Genomic DNA, 12,732 nt, shown 5'->3' with positions numbered 1-12,732 from the left:
ATGTCTTGCAAAGGACTTTAAAGAAAGACCTGCCCGTTTCACCAGATGGTATACGGTTTCTGTCTGTACAAAGTGATAGCAGTGTGCCGTACGATCTTATCATGGCCCTAGGCCTGCATGCCATTTGGAGGTCGAGGATGGCCGTACGCTATGCTGATCCTGAAGCGCTCACTGTGAGCAAGTACTTTGCACAAAGTATAACCATGCTGTACGAGATCCACAAGCTACAAGACCCTGACCACGAATGGCTGCCAGTTTTGGAAGAACTGTGTACTTTTGATGTTTATTTTAAGTTTTTCCGTCAGCCAAAGCATGGCAGACGGTTTTTAATCTACCCTTGACGTGATGTGTGTTTTGAAAAACGGTAATAAAAAAAAAACTCTATCGTGGCGCAACGGATACATTGCTCGACTCCTACGCGAAATAGCGCGGTTCAATTCCCCCTGAAGGACAGTCGTTTTCTTTTCTTTTTAATTTGGCTAAACTTTTAAAGCTGTAACATAGCCAGGGCCTTTTATTTTACTATGGACAAAAGATAACCTAAGCTCACTCCATATGCAAATCAAATTCTGGCCTTTCTCATTCTGTCTTCTGCCCCTCTATACAAAATACAGAAACAACCTTTAGCGTGTGCTGTAATTGCGGTGCTCATGCAACGGGTGTTGTGTAGCAAAACAGTTACCCTTAATGCCCTTTTGAAAGGTATAACAAAGCTGAATTCATTCACGTCACTTACAAACGAAGGTCACGGTACACATTTCAATAGAAGTTTAACGATGAAGCCGTTTCTGTGAAACAATATATGTCACTGTTTTCTGTATGTGCCTGATTAAACTGCGTGTATATACGAACCAAAAAAGCATGTCTAAACTTTTGAAATGTCACAAATTCAAACACACAGCACGTACATTTAGTTTCTAAACGGGACCACTGGCATCGACATAGAAACATTCGCGATTCGGCAAGCTGGCCTAATGAAAAGTTACGTAATGTAACGGTTCCGAGTTACTTAAAATAGACGGTGATCAGAACCCTTAACAATTAAGGGCATTCTCTTTTATCTAGAGTTACAATGAGAAGTGTCAAGATTGCTTCTTGCAATCTTGTCATTCAGTTGCAAAGGGGGTATGTGAAATGAACAGACTGCTGTGGGCATGGCTTGCGCAGCCGTGCAGACGAAGCAGACAATCATCACCGAGCACAGATGAGCTAAACTTTATATTATTATTCATTTAGCAAATTCTAGTGAAATTAACTCCTAATAATAAATAATTTCGCCACAAAAACACCAATTGTGCATTTCTGTTTTCTTTCTTATTGCCGAGAACATGTGTTGTCTGCGTTAGCGAGGAAGCAAAGGCAGGCGACGAGTTCATGGCTGAAGCACAATATCAAACGTTGCAGCGTAACAAGACCTGTTCCGGTTAATTTAATCACATCATTTCCTTGACAAATATTTCACACAGAGAGTTCTTTAGACCAATGATAAACCATTACCAGAAATATTTTTTATTTATTAGTTGCAGGTTTCTTCACGTTAGATGTAGCAGCCGAAGTATACGATATTGCTTGGGTCTTTAGCCTTTTATTCGTGGTGATAAAACTTTATTGGCACGCCATCGCTATGTCCGGACCTTCCGTTTATGCTGCATGTCTTCCTTACAGCTGTTTTCGCTTTATAGCAACAAGCGATAAGCAACGCGTAGTCTATGCGCCTGCGCTGATGGTTCCCTGAACTATAAAAGTCTAGGTATGTACGAGTTTGCAGTAGGCAGGGTAGCTACAGAAGTAATTTCATCCAGTTCATGGCCAATGTGCTAGTATATGTGTTCTTGTTTTTGTTCGCGCTGCAGCTATTTTTAAAGTTTGAGTATCTGTTGGTTGTTTTAAAGGGACACTGAAGTGAATTTGTCAAGCTCCCGTTTTTGCTTGCACTGCGTAGACTGGCTCAAATTAGCCCACTTTTCATCGTTTATGCGGTTGACAAATCGGTATTTATTTACACAGCGCGAGAGAAGAAAAACTACTATGCGCGGTTTGCGGCGGCCGCACCAACTAAAGCTGTGACGTTGGGAGGAGGGAGCACCGTGATTGGACGATGCCCAAGGTTAGCAATCAAACAAGTTTCGGTTTCGGTTTCGGTTTCAGTTCTGTAAAACACAACCGATGGCGTTGTTGGATGGGCATTCTCAGTATCTCAGTAATCATAGTACCGCGCTTCTGCCATGTTTTCGGCTGTAAAATGCGTAAGATAAGCCTCACAGGACGGCCTGGAATCGTAGCATTCACTAGCGGAGGCCTACGCAGTGCATGAACGCCCTCCACGTCCCCGCAGACGCTTAAACGCCATGCGCTTTTCCCCCATATTTGGAGCTTGCCTCACTCATGCCTGTATCGTAAAAAACGTGATCGCACCAGGCCAAGGGTCAGTTGATTCTGCCCTGTGCCCACTGCCCGCAAGCAGTCGGTGCTTATGGCAACAGCACGCCAACGAGAACTCGCTAGCGCGCCAGTGCCAGCCTGCGCGCGTTCTGTGAACTAGTTCGTGGAGCAATGAACGTTGCGGCCAAAAAAAAGGTGAACTCAGTATAGAAAACATAGACGGAAAACAAAAAAGTTAACTTTAAAAAAAAAGCACGCAGCCACGGGGATTCGAACTCGCGACTTGCAAAACACTTGCACTGACATACCCAGCGCTCTAGACCAATCGGCCACGGAGCGGGCTCTGCTGACTTTGGTAATATAAGATATATATTGTATAATCAGTTTACACTTTTATTTATATTTGGCATTTCAAGCAGCTTAGATGACTATTTGTTGTTGTTGCGCTCGTGCAGTAAGCATCCCCCAAGTTTCCACAATATATCATATCTCGCAATTGCATTCTTAAACGGAAAAGCGTTCGCAGATGCGCAGTCGTGCTGCTGACCGCTGTGCTTGTTCGCCCGGCGCAAAAAAAGTGCTTCCCGTACCCTAGTTTTACGCTGTACGGTAAACATATCAGTTGATTTGAATTCCTTAGTACCTATATTGACTTCGCTGACTCTTCTCCCGCCTTCAAGATGCCTTATATTTTCTTACTGGCGTACCAGTCAGCGAAGCGTCGTTGTGCAGCGCTTGTGTGAACGACCTTGACTTGGAGCTAGATACAGTGTACAAACTAACCAAGTAAAGAAAGGCACATTCTTCCATTCACAAACGTGTCCTGGCTTCGTTTCAACTGAGCGAACGAATTGCGACGACCCGTCGGCAGCCGGCGGACGAAACGCTGGGCCGACTGGCTCTGCCTGAAGGCCGGGGAGCCGTGCAGTAGCGAAGCCAATTGCGAGCTCGGTTTCTCCCGACGTCACACGAAAATGCCACAGAAAATGGGCGAGCGTAAAGAGAGGAGGACAGCAATTTCGAATTAATTCTTCTACTAAATAAAATCGGGTAAACGCGCCCAGAGTGGTCGGAACATGGCCTGGGGACTCCGGACTACAATTTGCGCTAGTAATCCCGCAATGTTTACATATCACTTCAGTGTCCCTTTAAATGGTCGCCCCCTCAACTAACACTCACCCAATATAAACAAGCCAATGAGTTAGTGCCCAGCAACAATATAAGGTACAGTTTAGGCACTTTTGTAAGCATTATGAGGTATTACGAGAAAAAAAAACCGTGAAACCATCTCCCCGCAAGGGGGACTCGAGTAAATGCGTCGCATAGGGGGTGGGTGTATACTTTGCGTTAACGTTTAGTGTTTGGGGAGTTGGTGGTAGTGAATGTGTTGTATCAGCAGCTTCTTGACGTAGTTTGAATGAGTCAAGGATATAAGGCGCGTTCGTAGCCTTTCATTCTGTGTCGGTTTTGTGGCGCAGCGGGAAGAGCACCATGTACCTCGCGTTCCGCCCACAGGTAGTGAATGCGTTGTATGAGCAGCTTCTTGACGTAGTTTGAATGAGTCAAGGATATAAGGCGCGTTCGTAGCCTTCCATTCTGTGTCGTTTGTGGCGCAGTGGGTAGAGCACCATGTACCTTGTGTTCCGCCCGCAGGGTCGTGGGATTCGAAACCAGCCGGTTAGTATTATTTCTTATACAGTGTAGGGGGAGGGGTGCGGACCTGTTGTTGAGAGCGAGGAGGGTAGCGTGATGCGGGAGAGGAGGAGCGGGGGAGAGGGCGCACCTGCGAGCGATGCGGACTACTACGGACGCCTAGAACGGGTGACATCGTGAGTTAAAGAAATGCTCTGCATTTAAAACATAACACAGCCCAGCCGGGATTTGAACCCAGGTTCTTTGCGTAGGAGCCCAGTACAGTATCCGCTGCGCTACGACGGAGGGGTAACATTTACAGCGCCCCTGAACGGTTGGACCCCATTTTTGCCTCACATTTTGGGGCCCGTTTGAACCACTCTATACTTTTAGTTCACTCTACCGCTAGGTTCCATCGAAGACAACTGAGCAGCGCCCTTTTGCCGTTGCAGGTTGGTTCCCGTACTTTGAACGAATTTTATCGAGCTAAATCGGATGCCACTGCTCCTGAGCGCATTTTTGTGATTTTGTGCTTGTGATAAACAGCTTGCAAGTGGTGCATACTTAACATGTACTGACTGTTAACCACACTATCACGTTGGAACGTGCTCAGGGGTAAAGGTGAAGGCATACAAAAAGAAAACTGATGCTGCTAAAAAATCATGGAAATATGAAGACTGCAAGCAAACTGCACTGAGCCCGGTGGCTATCAGATCAGGCGATAAACCGCAAATAAGCATCACGAATCAACTCTGAAATCCATCGCAAACTTTGCACGCTCCTGAAAATGAAATTGAAGTTGATTATTTGGAAATTATCAAGTCGACAGTTCACGCCATTGGGAGTTAAATGAAGGAAATGTCAAAAAAAGTATGACGAAGTTGTTGCTCAGATAATACTTCAACATGCTGACTTCAACATGTTGTAACTCTTCCTTCAAACCAGTAACTTCTGGAGTCCCACAGGGTAGCGTACTAGGTCCACTACTGTTTCTAATCTACATTAATGACTTGCCATCCTGTGTCTCATCCAGAATTAGAATTTTTGCTGACGACTGTGTGATTTACCGAATAATTTCCTCTGACAATGACCGGAAAGCTTTGCAAACTGATCTAAACGCTAGTAATGGATGGTGCTCATCATAGCTAATGACCATAAATGGCGCTAAAACGAAGTCTATGGCTTTTAGTAAACCCGTACCCCGGATTCCTACCTTCTACGTGTTGAATAATACTACTGTTGACCTCGTCTCCACTTATAAATATCTCGGAATTCATCTGCGACCTGATCTGTCATGGCACTACCATATAAATCTCACCCTGGCGGCTGCTAACCACTCTTTTGGATTTCTCAAGCGTAACCTTAAACAGGCTCCTCCTAACATACGCAAACTAGCCTTTACTACACTAATACGTCCGAAGTTGGAATGTGCATCAGCCATTTGGGATCCCGAACATGCTTACATCATAAGCGACATTGAATCACTGCAAAATCGTGCCGCTCGCTTCATATTTTCAGATTATTCACGTCATTCCAGCGTCAAAGCACTAAAACGCCGAGCAGAGCTACCGGAACTATTCCATCGTCGCAAACTTACACGCCTATCACTTTTCCATAAACTTTATCACCACGTGTGACTTTTCAGCGATTTCTTCGAGCCACCTGCCATTATTTTTCCACGCCGGACAAATTTAAACGCTTGAATTGTAAATCATCTGCTTTTTCTCGGTCATTCATTCCACGTAACACAATAGATTGGAATAATCTACCATCACACATTGCCTCAGAAAAAGACGCCACAAAATTTCAAGAACTCATTCAAAATACTGACACCATCTAACTTTTGCTCTTTTACTTTTTTTTTTCTCTTTTCCGGAACGTGCAGAGCAAATGTGTACTATTATTTACCTTGATTCAGCTTATTTGCGGTGTGATGAGTGAGTGTATATTTTTTATTCGTTTTTGAGTGTATGCTTTATTTGTTTTCTTTTTATCATTAAGTGCATTGATTATTTTTTCTTGCATTTTCATAGGTAGTTCACTGTGTACTTGTCTGTATTCGAACGATTTGTTGCCTATTCTTTTCTCTATTTTTGCTGTCTTTACCAATTACTTGTTATAACATATACCTCAACCTTAGTCTGTATTTAATTTGAAATTTTATCCTGTTTTTTTGTTTTTGACGTTCACTGTTTGTACTTTTGCTCATGTAACCCCAATAAGTAATAGCCTCTCACGAGGGCCTCTAGGGGTATTATGAATAAATAAATAAATAAATATCCGGCTTACGAAGGCGCATGGAAAGACTCGAGGAAAAAGTCAAAGAACAGGAGGTCGAACAGCTAAGAAAACAAGTCAATTATTTGGAGCAGTATAGCCGCCGGATGAACTTGGAAGTGCATGGGTTGCACCAGCACACCGACGAAAGCCTGTTCGACAAACTAAATGTATTGGCCACAGAACTCGACCCTCCACAGATTTCCGAAACGGACATTGAAGCCGTACATCGGCTTCCGTCTAAACCAAAGGAAAGCGGAGCAGTTAAGGCTGCCCCAGTCCTTGTGCGCTGTTCATCCTGGGTAACAAAAGAAGCTTGGCTTGAAAAGAAACAGAAACTAAAAGAGGCAAAGAGCAAGATCTTTTTCAAAGAGAACCTAACAGCCAAGAATAAGGTCTTGTTTTGGCAAATGAGGACTAAAGCAAAGGATTATCAATTCACTCGGCACAGAAATGGAAGACTGCTCGTTTCCAAAGGCTCTCGCGACAAGGTGATTGGGATAAGCACAGTCAACGACTTAAACCGGATAAAATGGTGACTTGAAGCGAACACAGTTCGATGATTCTCCGGCTAAACACTTTCGCAATGATAAGTGACGCCACTGCGGGTACTTACTAGGACTGGGATTTTTTGACGCACTGCATAAACCACAGTAAAGCATTACGCGATAAGAAACATACTTCTTTGCTCCACCTAAATGCGCAGTGCCTCAACAACAAAAATGATTCCGTGGAAGTGTTCCTTAATGCAGTACGCCATAACTTTGATATACTGGTTTTCTCCGAGACGTGGTTTGTGAGGCGTTCGGACGTCGTGGCATTTCCAGGGTGCAGGTGCGCGTCACTGTGCAGAAGCAGCACGGAAAGAGGGGGCGTAGCAGCAATAGGTCCGACACCATATAAGGTTTTGCGTAGTTAAAAAGTATTCAGTTCTAGACTGTGACTACGAGCCGCTGTTAATAAGTACCGCCAGCTCAGTGAGCGCACTTATCTACAGGGCTCCCTCGGGTGCTATACCATGATTTTGGGAATTCCTTGAAGATATGCTACACTATTGCAATCAACTCGGCGACAAATCAATCGTCGTTACTGGTGATCTAAACATAGACTTGCTTTCCTCACAACCAAACAAGCAAAAACTGCTTGATATTTGGTTCTCCTGTGGCTACGATAACGTCATTAGCGCCCCAACATGGATTAACGCCACATCTAACACCCTATTCGATCCGTACTTCACGAATTGCGCCACCAATTATCTAGAAGCTGGTATCTTAATTTCAGCTATAAGTGACCACTTGCGAATTTTTCTAATTTTTCCAACTCATTCTGGACGACGTAAACGCGACACAACTGCCGCGCCGGTTGTGCGCAGAGTATTAAATGACGACACAATCGCTGTAATTTACCGATTGATTGAAAACGTAGATTTTCTTGATGTGCTGAATATCGAGAACGCCTCGGATTGCTACAACGTGTTGATCAGTAAAGTTAAAGAGGACTACAATGTGGCATTTCCCATTCTACGAATTCAGCAATGTAAAAACGCTGGGAAGCCATGAATTGACGCAACCCTTCTGAGAAGGATCAGGGAACGTGACCGGCTATTTACATGAGTTGCGAAAACAAAAAACCCAATCATTCTACAGAATTCAAAAGAAGTCGAAATAAGCTGAACTACGATATTAAAAAGTGCGCTGCTCGTACTAAGAAAACAAATTTGCTGGCGTCATTAACGAACCTACAAAAATCTGGACTATTCTGAATAGCTTAACGATGCAAAACCAAAGAAGAGGAATTTAAGAGCTACAGATGGATGGTACAATATTCAAAAGAACTGCACTTGCTGATACATTCAATGACAACTTCCTTGTATCAGGCGCAGTTTCCACCACCAATGCAGCTACTGATCCTGAATCACTCGTCAAAATGAGCATACAGAATTGAAACGTGTATACAGCCAGGCGAACGAGGACATCTCGGAGAACAAGAAGCCGGCACCTTCTGAAGGGCATTATCACCTTCGCCTTTATTGCCCTCGCCGTTCAGAATCAGCATACGCGACGTAGTTACAATATGCCAACACTTGGATGAGGTGCAGTCGGCTCGCCTCTAGCAGGGTGCCCCACCAGCCAACCTTCCACCCGACGCGGAGCTGCGCTTTTTAATACGTAGTATCATTAAGGAAGAACTTTAGCCGCAGACCTTCGGATTCCCTGGTGATCACCAGATTTCGTCTTGTCCCACTTTTGGGGACCTGGTAAAAAAGAACTGCGCCTCACCGAAAACGGGGCCCCCTCTACCGACCACGCTGCCCACGGCACTTGGCTCAGTACGGCGCGACCAGCCCACTACAGCCAGTCTTCACTCATCCTGCGTCTGCTCAGAGTCACTTGTATGCCCTTTCTCCGACACTCTCTTAGCCGTACAGTAAAGTCAAAACGCCCGTAATACGCTCATTGGCGATCACCCCGACCCATTGCTTCTAGTGTGGTATCATGGGTCATATTGCCCGATTTTCTCGGCGGCGTCAGCAAGTTGAACGTGCAGGCGTTAATCGCGACCGAATCACCTCCCGACCTCTTTACGGCTTTCATCAACGGACACAATATTCCCCTCCACGACCCTTCCCACAGGGCACGAACACACAGGACGTTCCCGGCAGTTCCCGCACATCGCGACGCCGTTTATCATCTTCCTTCCGGATCCGCAAGGTATCGCCCCTTCTCCCCGGGTCTTATGCTGCTGACCTCCACCCACAAAACTAACCTCTGCAATTTTTGGAGAGAAAACTGCCTTACCTGGTAATTGCACGATTCCTCCACAGCTGCCGTTGAATATTTTATCTGTCATCGTTGAACGTGTTTGTGTTGACGCTCTTGTGGACAGTGGCGCCAGTATTTCAGTTATACGTGCAGAATTATGTGCCCGACGCAGTAAAGTCAAAACTCCCTACTCTCGCCCCACCTTGTGTGGCGCAAATGCCGTTTTGATTCAGCACTCTGGACAACGCGCGAAACGCGAACTTATGGAACGCCTTCGGCATCATATTTCGCATGCAGTGCTGGCACCTTGAGCTCATTTGCTAATTTTCTGGTGGGACTTTCTCTCTTCAGCAGCAGCCACCATCTCTTGTCATCGCCCAACCATTAAACTTTACTCTCCAATGCGGAAGTGTCGAGCGTTTACGGTGTCCCTCAAGTGGTCCTCGTCATGGCTGCCGATGTGTTCGCCGTCCAGGGTGGGATACACTCCTCACAGTTATATCGGTCGATATCAGTGACGGGGGCATTTTAGTCGTCCCTTCTGCCAGCCTACTCTCTAAAAGAGTCGTGATAGCTACGTGCGCCACCCGCTTATGCAATGGGTATGGAGCCCTTCCCGTGACAAACACTAGCCGCGAACTGATTCTGCTGAATGAAGGCCCCATTAATGCCTCGCCCCTAAGGGAGAGTCTATTGATGTTGTTCCCATCGGCTCATTGTCGACTCCGGCGTTTTTTTGGAAACTTCTACACCCCCTCTGACCACCACTAGTAGCCTCGGCGTCACGCAGGAAGAGGCACAGTTCTTCTTGTCGTTGCAGGACCAGCACCGATCATCTTTAGATATCTTCTCTAAAACGTTGGAAAACGTTCCAAAACAGCACATTGTATACAGGCAGACAGTCCTTACATCATACGCAGCCACCCGTACGGCGGGTCGGCATTTGAACGAAAAATAATTTAAAATAATGTCCCGGATATGCTTAAGCGATGCATTATTCGTCCATTCACGAGTGCATAGTCTTCTCTTGTTGTTTTTTATAAATAAGGTTTGGTCAGTTCGCTTCTGTGTGGGTAATTGTGCCCTCAACAAAATTACCCGGAAAGATGTCTTCCCGATGCCCCGGATTGACGATGCTTTGGTTTGTTTGTAAGAGCGGGATATTTTTCAAGCCTGGATTTACGTTCAGGGTATTGGCAGATACCCATGCACGATTGCGATAAGGAGAAAACAGCATTCGCACCCCCGAGTGTATACAAGTTTAACGTTATGCCGGTCGGGTTGTATAGCACACCGCAACCATTGAGTTACTCATGTACACTGTTCTACGTGACCGGAAGGGGAAAACCTGTTTTTACTATCTGGATGACATTGTTGCCTTCTTGTCTACCTTCTCTCAGCACCTGCAGCGGCTGAATGAAGTGCTGACCTGTCTCGCTAACCCCGGTCTACAGCTCAACACAGAAAAATGTTGTTTTCCCAAAAGGAACATCAATGTTAGTCGTAAAACTGCGCATACAAACGGGACAAGGAAAAGAAGAGACAGGAGAAGCGCAGAGGCACACCTAGTTTTTTGAAAATTGAACATGCTTATACACCCACACCAGCACATGCGGACACGTGTCACCATCCTTATCACATGACTTAAAGATTTAAAAATTCACACTCTTTTCCATACAATGATACGGATTGTTTATTCACACACTGTTCAGCACGTTTCCGAATAAAAATTGCTGGATTTATTTTGCCACCAGTTCTCGACTTTTGATGTGCCCCTTCGTGTGAGTCAAACAGGCACGCATGGCTTGTTTTCACAAGCCACGCAGTGGTGCGGAAGAAGGGATCCTCTTCTTACGCATATTCAGCATACGTCGCACATCGTTTTAGGCAAACTGTTGTCTGTTCCATCACAATCTTGGGACACAAGCTAGCTAACTTGTAAGTTGTAAGTTGGTTAGCCAACAGGCCATCCAACTTAATCGACGCATTTTTATTCGGAAGCATGGTGAACACTGTGTTAGTGAACCATCCACATCTTTGTATGGAAATGGATATATTTTAAACCGTTATACCATGTGAAACAATGGTGACATGTGCGCGCACGTGCTGGTGTGGGTATATTAGTATGTTTAATTTTTCAATACACGTATTGTGAGTCTACGCTCGTACTCATTCTTCTGTGCCCTGTCCCGTACGTATGCGCCGTTTTAGGTATAAGTATGATGAACCAACTAGCCCTACAACGAGCATTACTGAACATCAGCGTCATTGGTCATGTTGTGAACAAAGAAATTGTGCGCCCGACCCTGAGAAGAGTAGCGCAGTCATGACCCTTCCGCGCCCGCAGTAACAGAAGACGCTCCAAAGCTTTCCTGGCCTCGCTTCCGACTTTAGACATTTTGTGCACAACTTCGCCACTCTCGCGTCTCCACTAAGCCAGCTGCCCCATTATGGCACGCCGTTGGTGTGGTCTGAGTATTGCGAAAAATTATTTCAAACCTTCAAAGGAGCGTTTACTTCTGACCCTGTCTTGACCCATTTCGACGACACCAAAGTAAGCTTACGGATGCAAGCGGGCACGGATTTGGTGCTCTTGTTCTCGAGCGCCGTAACCAGTCTAAAGAGCAGTTGGCGGGCTGTGCTAGTCACACTCTGCAGAGAAGAACTACACCATTACTGAACAATAATGCGTGACAGTCGTCTGGTCGGTGCAGAACTTCCGTCTCTACTTATAAGGCCGGCACTTCACCGTAGTGACCGATCACACGCCTTGTGTTGGTTATCGACGCTGAAGAACCGTTCCGTATGGCTCGGACGTTGGATTTTACGTTACAGGAGTACGAATACACTGTACGGTAGAAATCCGCAAGGAGCACCTTGATGCTTATACCTTGTGAAGTTCTGCCCTCGGGTCGACACCAGCCACCGCTGGCGATGTTTTCTCCGCTGCACGAGCTATATCCTTGGCTCCCATCGACTCTGCGCAATTCGTTGGTTGCTCCCAACTGGTGGCTCTTCAGCAGGCGGACCCGCACTGCCGGAATATAATGGGCCGACTGTCAGGGGTGGCACAACCTCGTAACAGTCATTTACGCCGGCATCTTGAAAGGTACACGCTCGTCAACGGCGTGCTCTGCCCCGTAAATCATCACCCTCCTGAAAAAAAACGTGTGCCGGCTGCTCCTCGGGCTTTGCAGCCAAAGCTTTTACAAGCCTTCTACGATGAGCCAGCTGCTGGCCCCCTCGCCTCTCAAAAAACGTCTGATAGGATTCAAGCCCGGTTCTCCTATACTGGTACGTCAAGGTGCGTCGCTAAGTATGTCACCTCATGTGCATCGTGCCAGCATCGCAAACGGCCTACAACGCACCTCCTGGACTTCTACAACTCGTGCTTCGTGCGGCGGATCCTTTTGACGTGATAGGTATTGGCCTATACGGCCCTTTAGCAACCACCTCCTCTGGCTACCGTTGAATCGTGACCACCCTCAAACATTTCATGCGTTATGGAGAGACGGCCCCTGTTCGGCATGGCTGCTCTTATGAAGTCCCCGAATAAATCTTCCATGCCATGATCTAACGACATGGGGCTCCCCGTTTTCTACTAAATGACCGTGGACAGGCGTCTCTCTCGAGTGTCCATGCGGACCTGCTTCGTGCATGGAACACCATCCACAAAATC

The sequence above is a fragment of the Haemaphysalis longicornis genome, unplaced genomic scaffold, assembly GCF_048455015.1.
Source record: "Haemaphysalis longicornis isolate Haplotype H1 unplaced genomic scaffold, Haemaphysalis longicornis Haplotype H1 scaffold_12, whole genome shotgun sequence".
NCBI classification, from domain to species: domain Eukaryota; kingdom Metazoa; phylum Arthropoda; class Arachnida; order Ixodida; family Ixodidae; genus Haemaphysalis; species Haemaphysalis longicornis.
Note: the sequence above shows the minus strand (reverse complement) of the source record.